Genomic DNA, 12,464 nt, shown 5'->3' with positions numbered 1-12,464 from the left:
CGCTGATGCAAATATATAAGTAAACTGTCAGTTGCTTATGAAAGTTCGAAAAGGATTGGCAGTGGCAAAACTCCAGATGCGGTTGCTGGAGACTCGGGGATCCAAAGGTGAAAATAGTTTGCCCTTTTATGGTCAGACTAAATCTCATAAAATCTCAAACGGTCAGATCAGAGGACTGCAGAGGTGAAAAAGGCTAACATCACTTCATGTTTTCACACAGGTATATTAAGAGAAGACTGACGAATTACCCGGTGAGCAACAAAGAGACCTGGTTGCAGAAACAGTCACCTTTTGATTAGATTTTGAGCTAACCGGTATCAGTGAGGAGAATATATTGTGGGGCAGATAAAAATGTATTCAAGTAGTTAGGATTTGCTTTCACCAGAGATCCAAGGACTGCCAGCAATCCTTAATAGAGAGAAAGGCTAACATGTTTTTTCATTGAAACTGGCTATGAAAAGGAGTGGTGAGGTTTCAGGAAGCAAGAGCTTGTCAATGCCCAGAAAGTTGCCCAGGTTCATAGACTTAACATACAAAACCACAGGCTTTCTAAAGAAGAGACACATTTTCCATCTTATGTGATCCAAACACAGTCTGAAATTAAGTCAAAAAGCAATACTTATGACTTGGAAGCATTTTGCTCATGCAAGCTAAGGCTCATTAAGATTTCAATAGTCCCAAACATCAATCAAATACGAAAAGGTACTAAGGAAAGGACGACACCCTGACATAGATAAGGGTGTTTCGGCATATAAGTAATATCCAATATAGTAAACCTCAGTGCCGAAAAAGAGGTGCCATTTAACAGTTAAAAATGACCTAGGGGGTGGGGGCGTGGCTAGCAGCCAACAGGAAAGGCTGAGTGAGCTCCTACTTCCCCATTTAAAAATCCTTAATTATCCGCTGCCATCCGCACTCTGAACTAAAAGGAAAGCATAGTGTCTAATTCCTTACCCCTCTGGAGATACTCGACGGGCGCTGTAACCTGCGGGGTGCCTCAGGCGATCCGTTCTGGAGCCTCCCCATCGGAGCAGGCATGGCGCTAATGGCGGACTCCCGGTGCGGGGAGACTGCAACGGTAGCCTCGAGATGGTGAAGAAGCCTGGCCGCCGGACAGTGTAGGAAGAACCTCGTGGTGCCCCATCCCAGGAAGATTACTGGATTCTGTGAGCGGAGCGGCTGATTGCACTGGCGCCCACCATCGCCGACAGAGAAGGGACGATCCGGTGAGTGCTCTGACTACCCGAGTCCCCGGTTTGGCGGTCTGCACACGGGGCGGTCGCTGCCCCGAATCCTGCTCACACCAAAGTGCTGGGGTAATAGCAGACACACAGCGGAGAGCAGAGGTAACGTGGGGACTAAGCGCTGAGATTTCCCCATATACTGAAGCCCCGACCGAGCCCGCGGTCTAAGCGGAGGAAGAGGCGTGGCGGACCTGGGTTTCCTGATACCGGCACGTCGGCTCCGAGGCCTATTAACACAGCAGGCGCGAAGACGTCACTGGAGGCTAAACAACGGACAGGGGGCAGGCGTCTTGCTGCTAGGGAGAGACCCATTGTGCCGCACTGTGATTGCGGAAAGGGGACTGGACAGAGGGAAAGGCGCCTAAAGGAGACTATTTGAAAGACCTGGCTGAGAGCATTGCCGTGCAGCTTCAGGGGAAGGAAGAGGCAGGCCTCCCTACCTATGCCCCGGGCGCAAGGGTTCAACTGGGCCCCATTTGTCTGCTAGGAGGCCGCGTACATCAGATATCAAGTGACCGGATGGGAATAGCTTGAAATGTAAATCTGCCCAGCAACTTAAGACACCATGGGAAGTGCCAGCATCCTGTGTTTGGAAGCTCAGACACAAAGCAATTGAGGGGCACTCCAGGCTGTGCAGTTTACACCCCAGGGGTCGACAGGCCTCGGAAGGAGAGGCTCTGAAGGTAGCTAATCATAGCCCCTACGACGCGATACAGGCTGCCCTGAATCTACCCGTCAGTCGCGGACCGAGGCCTTGGGAGCCTAAGAGCTCCACAACTGGTGGGGTATTGACTCGGGTGGTTGGAACACCGCCTGAGCCCACACGGAGCCCCAGACCAGGGGCGTCCCTTGAAGTGGAAGGTGGGGGGCGGCGGACCCGGTGCAGAACGTCATAGCCTAAGGAACGGGACAAACTGCAAAAGTGCCGCTGGATGAGGACTGATACTGGAGTGGTGCCACTCTGCTCGAGAAACGCAAGTGGTGGAGAATTTCAACCTGAGAACCCTGCACCCAGGGACGAAACGGAGGGGCGGCATAACCAGCGGGAACTCCTACTTATTTAGCCAAGCAGTCTGCAGGAACCATCTGGGGCGGCCTTAGAAACTCGGCGGAAGCGCTGGCTGTCGACTCGCCTAAATGGCGACGGGAGGGAAAGGTCCTAAGGCCAATGCGCAGAAACAGCTCGCCAAATTTGCCTGGTCCAAGGCGGGAGATAAAAGTGAATCACCACTGATGGAGAAAGATGGGGGGGGGCAGCTGCTTCTAAGCTAGGAACGGAGCCGACCCTACACGAGGTTATGGCGGCGATCAATGGAATACGGGCCTCGCTGGACTCAGTTACGGTGGAAGTTTCCCTTATCAGGGCTGACTTCCGGAAGATGGATGAAAAAGTTAAAGAATTGAGCATTGCAGACGGATACATCTGAACATCTGAACTTCAGTCCCAGATGGTCGAATTGCAAAAGAAACAGGAGCGGATGGCGCAACAACTTGATGACTACGAAGGCTGGGCACGTCATAACAATATCGCATCCTAGGCGTTCCGGAGCGGGCGGAAGGACTGGCAGCGGATCTATATGTAGAGGACTTGATCACTAAGCACCTCAAGCCTAAAACTCTGTCCAGCTACTTCTCCATTGAAAGAGCCCATAGAGTGCCAGGTGGAAGGCCAAAACCAGGAGCAGCCCCGAGGCCCCTCATCGCCCGTGTGTTCAACTATCGAGATAGAGATATTATCCTACAGACTGCAAGATCTAGTCCCCCACTAAAAATGGAGAACTATGAGGTGACATTCTTTCCTGACTTTACGGCCAAGGTCCAGGCTCAGCGTCGCAGTTTTCAGGCAGTGAAGAGGGAATTGCGGAACCGGGAAGTGAAATATGCAATGCTCTTTCCAGCAAAGCTAAGGGTGGAATCGGATGGGAAATCATGGTTCTTTGATTCACCGGAGGCTGTCTGGGACTGGATGGAAGGATGGAACAGGGTAGGTGGCCAAAGACGAGATCGCCCAGGTAGACAGGGTCAGCAGAGGAGCAACACCACAGAGGTTACAAATACTGGTTCGGCGGCAGAAGACAGCCAGATGACGGAGAGAGGCTGACAACCCCTATGACTACTGTGATGAACTGGCACCCTGTTGTAAGCGCAAGTATGGGGGGTGACACGATTCATGTTACCCATCAGAGCCAGACATTGAAGTGGAGATAGTGCTGATCAGATCACGGCGGGTGGGTTTAATCTGATGTGATTTGGAAAATGTGTACATGCGAGGATGGGGGCTGACTAACCCCGTGCATTTTCAGCATTTCAGGGGGGGGGGGGGGGAAGAGGCACTCTGCCATGTTTGGAAGTGGGTAGTTTTAGGGGCAGGGAGGGGGGAGGGAACCAGAGGGTCAAGAAGTTGGGGAAGTTTATTTGCTGACTGTTTTATTGGATTGCATTGTAATTCACAGATTAAAATGCGTAAAATAGCCATACTGTGCACAGGACCTAAGCTGTTGAGGGGGCGGGTACAAACTTGGTATCCATTTATGTTACTCCATATATTTGGAAATGATGTGATGCATGGATATGGGGGGGGGGGATAGAGATAGAGCGCTTTCTGTGTTGACCTGGAATGTCACTGGTGTTGGTGATAAGATTAAGAGAGGAATAGTGCAACAGTATTTAAAGCGACATTCACCTGATGTGGTCTTATTGCAAGAAACACATCTGGTGGGCCGGCAATCCAAGGCCCTCACTAGGTGGGGGTACATACTTCTGATGCATGCGGACTATACCACGGGTTCGAGGGGGATGGCCGTATTGGTTAAGAAGAGTACGCCTCTTATCGTTCATAAGACATGGGCAGACCCAGGGGGGCGATTCGCAGGGGTAGAGGCCCAGTGGGATGGAAGGGACATTAACATACTCTCAGTGTATTTACCGCCCGCTCTGGGTAGGGCGGCATTAGAGGATCTGGGAAGTAGGCTGACAGGACTCCGGGAGGGCACACTAATTATGGGGGGAGACTACAACATGACAATAGATGACACTATAGATCGTCACCCGCCGAAGTCTAGAGCAAAATCTAACGATCTCATGGCTGATTTTACAAAGGCAATGGGACTGACAGATGTGGGTCGAGCGCTTCAACCAACTGGCAAACTGTTCACATATTTCTCTAATGTCCACCGCAGTCTATCACGCATTGATTATTTCCTTACACATTTGTCCTCGATAGGTAACTTTGCCCAGTACAAAGTTCTACCCAGGGGCATATCAGACTGTCTGGTTGGAATATACACAATGGGAACGACAGGCACGCACCATCATTGTTCTTAACCCATGGCTCTTGCATATTCCAGATATTAGGGAGGACCTCCGTAAGCAATCAGAGAATTATTTCACGGAGAATGTAGGCTCGGTCGATTCTGCACAAACTATTTGGGAAGCTTACAAGGAGGTTTTGAAGGGGCAAGCTTTGTCATTAAAGACGGGCTATATCGCTAAGAAACGTGAGCTCCTGACCCAGGTTGAGTCTGACCTCCTTGAACTGGAGCGAGAACATTCACAAAATCCCTCACCAGATACGAGTCATAGGATCCTAATGAAGCAAGACGAATACAGGATAAAAACCAGAGAACACATGATGGCTAAGAACCGTGCCACCCAACATATACTCTATGAACTAGGTGATAGAGCTGGTAGGACATTGGCGTGGCTGGAGAGGCAAGAGCAGGGTTCCAGATGGGTACATGCACTGACGACACGGGGGTGAAACAGTGACGCATCCGCATGAAATAGCTGAGGAATTTGCTGACCACCTAGAGAGCGTCTACTCCCCCTCTTCCCACTACACGGCTGAAGAGTCCCGTCAGCTCCTCCGTGACAGTAATATACCGAGCCTCTCGGATGCAGAAAGCGAGACCTTGGAGGAAGACCTCTTGAATGAAGAAATAAGCAAGGCCGTGGGGCAGATTAAGTCCGGGAAGGCTATGGGGCCTAACGGCATACCAGTTGAGTTCTTGAAAGCTACTGCCTCTCTGACTGTGCCACACTTAAAAGTCATGTATGAAGAGAGTCTGGAGATGGGTAAGTTACCAGTAGACTAACGGCTGGCCACCATAGTGGTCATCCACAACCAGGATAAACCAGCAGATAGTTGTGGCTCCTATAGGCCAATCTCACTGATTAATGTGGAGGCAAAAGTCCTGGCGAATAGGCTGGTGACGGTTATTACATCGTTGGTCCATCCGGACCAATCTGGATTTATGCCGGGGAGGAATATGGCCCTTAATATACGGCGTCTACACAATGTGATGGCTCGTAGGAAATATATTGAGGAGGATGCGGCGGTGCTATCTCTGAACGCCTCGATGGCATTTGATTCCATAGAGTGGCCGTATCCATTCGAAGTCTTAAAAAAGGTGAGCATGGGCCCTAAATTCATAGCATGGGTGAAGCTTCTATACACGGATGTGTTTGGACAAGTGAGGGTTAACAGTTATACATCCCGGACATTCCAGTTAAGAAGGGGTACTAGGCAATGATGCCCGCTCTCCCCACTGATATTATTGCTTCTGTTGGAGCCCCTTGTGGCCTGGGTGCGCAGAGATGTGATGGTGCGTGGGCTGCGATGGGCGCACTAAGTAGAAGACCGCATATCCTTGTATACACACGACATACTGTTATATCTAGCCTCCCCGTATAAATCAATCAGCGTAGTCCTTGACATCTTCACAAATTTTGGCAAATACTCGGGGTACGCGATCAATTGGCACAAGTCCGTACTGTTTATGTTGAGGCGACTTCCGGTTGAATGCACGGTGGCTGAGGAAGGGTTTCGATATCTGTGGGACTTTGTCACATCAGAACCTGCGTGTTTCAACAGCTCTAATCTGGGCCCCCCCCCCCCCCTCTGGCTCGGTTACGAGCGGATGTGAAGCACTGGAGGACTCTGCCTCGAACACTGTTGGGGCGGGCTGCGCTCTTTAAAATGCTGGCCCTCCCTCGTTTTCTCTACATACTCCAAAATTGTCCACACAGAGTCCCAGACGCATATTTTAGGGCGATCGAAGGTGAAATCCAAACGCTGTTGTGGGACGGGAAGGCCTCCAGGATAGCACTGACGAAATTGACAAAAGGCTGGTACGCTGGAGGCATAGCTCTCCCTGACCTGCAACTCTACTACTGGGCGGCGCAGCTAGTGACCGTTAACCACTGGATATATCACCCCCCTGACGACCCAGCGTATGCTCTTGATCGTTACCAAACTGATCGCTCCGGATATGTAGGGGCCCTGTACACTAGTGATAGGAAAAATAGGGGGACATTTTTTGGACCTACTCAGCATACATTAGAAATATGGCGCATAGTCAATTCCAGGTTGGGGTGGGTGGGAGTCCTCTCACAGGCGGCACCGTTATGGTACACCCAGAAGCTTGGCATGTTATGTTATCAGCCCGGTTTCGACAAATGGGACCTCATATGTATCTCCGCGGTGAAAGACCTGGTGAAGAAGGGAGCTATACTTACATTCGGTGACCTCCAGAGGCAATACCATCTGTCCCAAGGAGAACTGTACAGATATTTACAGATAAGTCATGCAATACAGGTGGCTTTTCCGTCTCTCAAAGATGTACCAGACTCGTCACCACTGGAAGACCGTTTGTTAGACGGGTCCCTCATTTCAAAGGCAATATCCCTGACTTATAAGAAGTTTAGTAATAATCTACCAGACACTTTTCCAAAACTCAGGGAGCGGTGGCAGGAAGACTTAGGCCCGATAGACGATGAAGACTGACAGACAGCTCTCATGTCCCCTCGAAAAGTGGCCATCACGCTTAGATTCCGGCTGATACAGCTTAGGATACTTCACCAATCATACATCACAGGGGTAGTTTTGGTGAAAATAGGTGCTAGACCTGACTATCTCGGTCTGAGGGGATGCGGACAACAGGCCACATTCTACCATATGTTGTGGAGCTGCCCAAAGATACGTGCCCTATGGGAGGAAGCTTCATATCACATGCAGGCGGCCTTAGGGAAAGACATAGCATTGAAGCCACAACTGGGTATATTAAACATATGGGAGGCGACTGACCTCACGGAAGTCGAACAGCAATTCACAACATTGGGGTACACATTGGTGAAACGAGAGCTGGCGAAAGGTTGGGGGGAGCAGACCCACCGCTCGTCACCCTATGGGCTAAAGAAATGGATAGATGCATGCTTGCAGAAACTGAGGTTTTCAAAGACGCAGGATGCCCCAAAAAATGGGATAGGAAGTGGTCGCAATGGAATAAGTACAGGGTGGAGCCATGTGTGTCACCTAAAGTTGAAATGGAGTTGAATAGACTTGTTGAACGGGAGAGTGTTATTTAAGTGTAATGTAAATTCATGTCTGCCCAATTACTATGCTGATTATCTTGAACATGTCATCCAATCATGTATGTATGGCTGTAATTAAAACCAATAAACAAATTAAAAAAAAAAAATTACCTAGGAAAGATGGACCTAAAGCAAATCGGTAAGGTTAAAAAGTACCAAGTGTCACATTTACTCTTCAGTTACAACCTGAATTCTAAGGCAGATACGGTCCATGGCTAAACAGACAACCAAGTAGGAATAAAGGATCCCCTCTATTTAAGGCAAAAAAGAGGACTAAAATGATTAGCATGCCAATCACACTTGATGAATAAAAACATCATCTCACACTGAAATTATGGCAGTCTCAGAGCAAACGTAATTATTTATTTTGTACCAACAGCCATAGCACTTTGATTAGAAATGTTTTACAAAAATACAGTAACAGTGCATACTGTCTTAGGAGGATGGGCAGAAACAAACACTAGATTGAGTACTGATAAATGGAGGAAATGAGTTCAAGTGAAGACAAACTGAAATCTAGATGTAGCAAAGGTCAGCTTGGGTGAGACATTGAGGTTCGGATTGTTAGGCTATAGGTTTCGGACTGGGTCAGAGAAGGTCCGAAGGGTAGTCAGGAGAGAAGAACGGCTTTAAATACAAGTGTCAACAGCTTGTATAAGGAGTTTATATGCAGAGAGCGAGTGCCCCTGAGAGGAGGGCAAAATAATGAGATGAGAGCATACCTAGGAGATAGTTTTTGTGTGGAAGTTTAAGATCTTGTCAAATGGGGCAAATAAGTATTGCAAGAGACGTATAAGAAGGATGCAGACTTAAGGACGGTATTTGTCAAAGGCATTAACATTGCTTTACCATTATCATCCACATATTTAAAAAAGATGACCAGGCTAGCGACAGTGAGCAAAGATACAATTTCCCAGCAAATCAACAATCAATTAACAATGTAGAAAGCAAGCAATGGGAGTGAATGAAGCACATTAAAAATGCATGATACCTAGCTAAGGTACAAAGAACAAACCCTTTGCAAATGTGTTTTAAACCAAGGAATATTGGTTCACTCCTACTAACAAACTATTAGGATCAGAGGCAGCTGTGTAATAGAACGAGGCTATGGCTTCTTGAAAATATGACATACTGGGAATGTGTTAGGGTGCAAACACCTATTGAGTCTATCAGATTCACAATCCAATCTCAAAGGAAGTCCTTGCATAGAAATCAGAAATTATATGTTAGCAAAGGCTAGATGTGGAGTTGTTTAGAACCATCTGAGATATGAAACCCTCTTGCAGACATCAGGAGATTTCGCCAAAGTCCCAACACTTTGGTACTAACTTACTTATGCCTACTTCCCCTCCTGGGGCATAGGCCAACAACCAAGACTTTCCAGCCATCTCTGTCCTGTTCTTTCAATCTGACACCAGGTGTAACCCATCATCTTGCAGTCTGCCTCAAGGCCTCGGCACCAGGTGTATCTTGGCCTTCCTCTTTTCCTTTTCCCTTGATGGTTCCAGGTCAGGGCATGTCTGGTGGTGTTTGATGCAGGTTTGTAGAGGATGTAACCTACCTAACCCCAGCGTCTTCATGATTTCCTCATCGGCAAGGAGTTGTTGCTGATGGTGTTTGGCCAGCAGATTTGGAGTTGGAGGATTTTCCTCAGACAGGTGTTGCTGAAGGTCTGGACTTTGTTAGCAGTGGTCACTGTTGTCCTCCAAGGTTCTGCTCCATACAGAAGGACTGATTTTACGTTGCTGTTGAAAAGCTTGATCTTGGATGGTAGCGTTAGGTCCTTGGAGCTCCAAACTTCTTCAGCTGAATGAAGGCAACCCTTGCTTTGTAGGCTCTTGCCTTGATGTAAGTGTCTGTGCCGCCTTGCTTGTCTAAGAAACTGCCCAGGTAGGTGAATGCCTCAACCTCTTCCAGTGAATTGCCTGCAAGAGTGACTTTAGTTGTGCTGGCTGTCTTAGCCTTCAGGATCTTGGTTTTTACCCGGTAGATGTTGAGGCCAAGTTATGGTGATTTGCCGGTCTGCTCTTGCATCTGCAGTAGGGTATGGAAGAGTAGGGTCCGGTTGTCTGCAAAGTCCAGGTCATAGAGCTGCGACTAAGGTGTCCACTGGATGCCATTTCTTCTCCTTGCTGTGGATGTCTTCATAATACAGTATATAGCCAGCAGGAAGAGTAAAGGTGAGAGCAAACAACCCTGGCGGACTTCAGTCCTCACTTGGAAGGCGTCCGTGAGTTGTCCTCCATGGACTATCTTGCAGGGTGTTAGAAATGGGGGTCTCTAGGTGGCAGAGGTAGGTACCTGTGTCCCAGTAGGGACCCTGTTTCCTAGTCAGGGTAAGGGAGATACACTCCTAAAATAACACCTGCTCACCCCTTGGTAGCTTGGCACGAGCAGTCAGGCTTATCTCAGAGGCAGTGTGTAAAGCATTTGCACATAACCAACAGTAATACAGTAAAAACACTACAAAAGGACACCACACCAGTTTAGAAAAATATCCAATATTTTATATACTTAAAACAAGATAAAAATCCAACATACAGTACTTAAAAATATGCACTTTGCAGGAATACTTTAAAAATGCTGTTCCTTGACAGAATCCAACAGATCCTGCTGACTGCGTCGGAGCGGGTCAGCTGTAGGGTCGACAGACTCGTAAACAGTACCTTTTTCATTGCAGCCGGATGTTGGCAACTGTTGCGGTAGCAGTGCGCTGTATGGTGTCCTCAGGTTGCGGTGCAGGCAGCGGCTCGGTGACTGTCATCCAGCAGCATCGTTGAGACCAGGGCTGCAGTGCGAAGTGGGCGGTGCTTGTGTGCTGACAGTGAAGGTGACAGAGCCGGCTGAAGAGCAGCGTCTGCGAACCCAGGGCGGCAAGGTGAAGCAAGCCAGTGCAGAACCCACAGGTCATAGTGGAAGCAGCGGCTCAGTGGTGACAGCGTCCTCGTCAGTGAGACCAGGGTTGCATTACGAGATGTGGCAGTGCCCTCTGCGGTGCCTTAAGGACACGACACGAAGTCAGCAACAGGGTCGGCTACTTTTCCCCCTCTGCGGCAACTGAAACCCACAGTTCCAAAGACAATGCCCAGAAGTAAGGGAAGTCTTTGCTGTTCCTGAGACTTCAAGTTAGAGAAAGTTCAGTCCAGTCCTTTCACTGCCCAAAGCAGAAGCAGCAACTGCAGGCCAACCCAACAAAGCAACAACACAGCAAAGGGGCAGTACTCCTCCTGGCAGCTCTTCCAGCTCTTCTTATTGGCAGGTTGCTTGATTCCAGCGAGTTCTCTGAAGTCTTTTATCTCCCTGAGACTTCCAAGCTCTACTGCAAGCCCTTGGAGAAAACTAACAGCAGATGATAAAAGTGCAATCCAGTCCTTTCCCTGCCCAAGATAGAAGCAGCAAGCAGCAGGCTAACAGCAGAGCATGCAGCAAAGTGGCAGTTCCTCCTGACAGCTTTTCCAGCTCTTCTTCCTAACAGGTTCCTTTGTTCAGCAATAATCTGAAGTTCCGGGGTCTGGGCCCCAATATTTATACTCAGTATCTCTTTGTTCCTTTGGGCAGAGGGTGTCTGCTAAGCCCAAACCACTGTTGTCCTCTCGGTTCAGATTCCCGGCAGGAGGTGGAGACAACATTGTCCAAGGCAGACAGGGCCTATTCAGGTGCAAAGGAAATCTCCTGCCCCCACTCTAAATGCAGACCAGGCCTATTCAGGTGCTAGTGAAAACTCCTCCAAGTACTCTGAATGCAGCCCAGGTCTATTTAGCCCAGCCCTGACTCATTCATGAAAGGCAGGACACACATCACCTCCCCAAGTGGATGTCTACAGTGAATGCACATCTCCAGCCCCTGTCACTCCAAAACCAGACAGTCAATCCACAAACCGGCAGAGGCACACAGGATGGCTAAGCAAGAAAATACCCACTTTCTAAAAGTGGTATTTTCAAATACACAATATAAAAATCATCTTTACTAAACGATGCATTTTTATATTCTGAGTTCAGGCATACTAAACTTCATCTTTCTATCTTGTCCCAATGGAAAGTTATATTTATAAGATGTTATAATTAAACTCCCATTCTATCCTATGGGACAGATAGCCTTTCAATAGTGAAAACAATACACTGTATTTCACTATCAGGACATGTCACACACCTCAGTACATGTCCTACCTTTTACATACTCTGCACCCTGCCCATGGGGCGACCTTAGGCCTACCTTAGGGGTATATTACATGTAAGAAAAGGGAAGGTTAGGGCCTGGCAGGTGGTTGCACTGCCAGGTCGACATGGCAGTACCAAACTGCGCACAGACACTTCAGTGGCACATCTGAGTTACATTTAGAGGCTGCTCATGTGGGTGGCACAATCAGTGCTGCAAGCCCACTAGCAGCATTTGATTTGCAGACCCTAGGTACACACAGTGCACTGTACTAGGGACTTACCAGTATATCAAACATGCCAATCATTGAATCACCAATCCATTAACACAGTTTACAGGGAGAGCATATGCACTTTAGCACTGAATAGCAGTGGTAAAGTGCCCAGAGTCCTAAAACCAATAAAAACAGGGTCAAAACCAGGAGGGCAAAAAGTCTGGGGGTAAACCAGCTGAAAAAGCGAAGTCTAACACAAAGCATTCCCTTGTAAGAGTTCCTGATGATTCTTATGAGTTTATATGGCACACCATAATGACAGGGAAGTTTCCAAAGGGTCTCTCTGTCCATGCGGTTGAATGCCTTCTCATAGTTAATAAACAACCATAGAGGGGGAGTTCCATTCCATTGACTGCTCAATGATGATTTACAGTGTTCCTATCTGGTGTGTGCAGGATCAATTGTCGCAACTGAGCATC

At 48.3% G+C, this 12,464-nt stretch overlaps 1 protein-coding gene across 2 annotated transcripts in view; it reads right to left on the bottom strand.

Annotated features, from left to right (window-relative positions):
• Positions 1-12,464, bottom strand: part of TRIP11 (thyroid hormone receptor interactor 11) — a 417,310-nt gene that overhangs the window by 207,133 nt on the left and 197,713 nt on the right. The gene's annotated exons all lie outside the window — the stretch shown is intronic.

Source organism: Triturus cristatus, chromosome 9 (assembly GCF_964204655.1).
Source record: "Triturus cristatus chromosome 9, aTriCri1.1, whole genome shotgun sequence".
NCBI lineage: Eukaryota > Metazoa > Chordata > Amphibia > Caudata > Salamandridae > Triturus > Triturus cristatus.
This window is presented reverse-complemented; position numbering and strand designations above follow the sequence as displayed.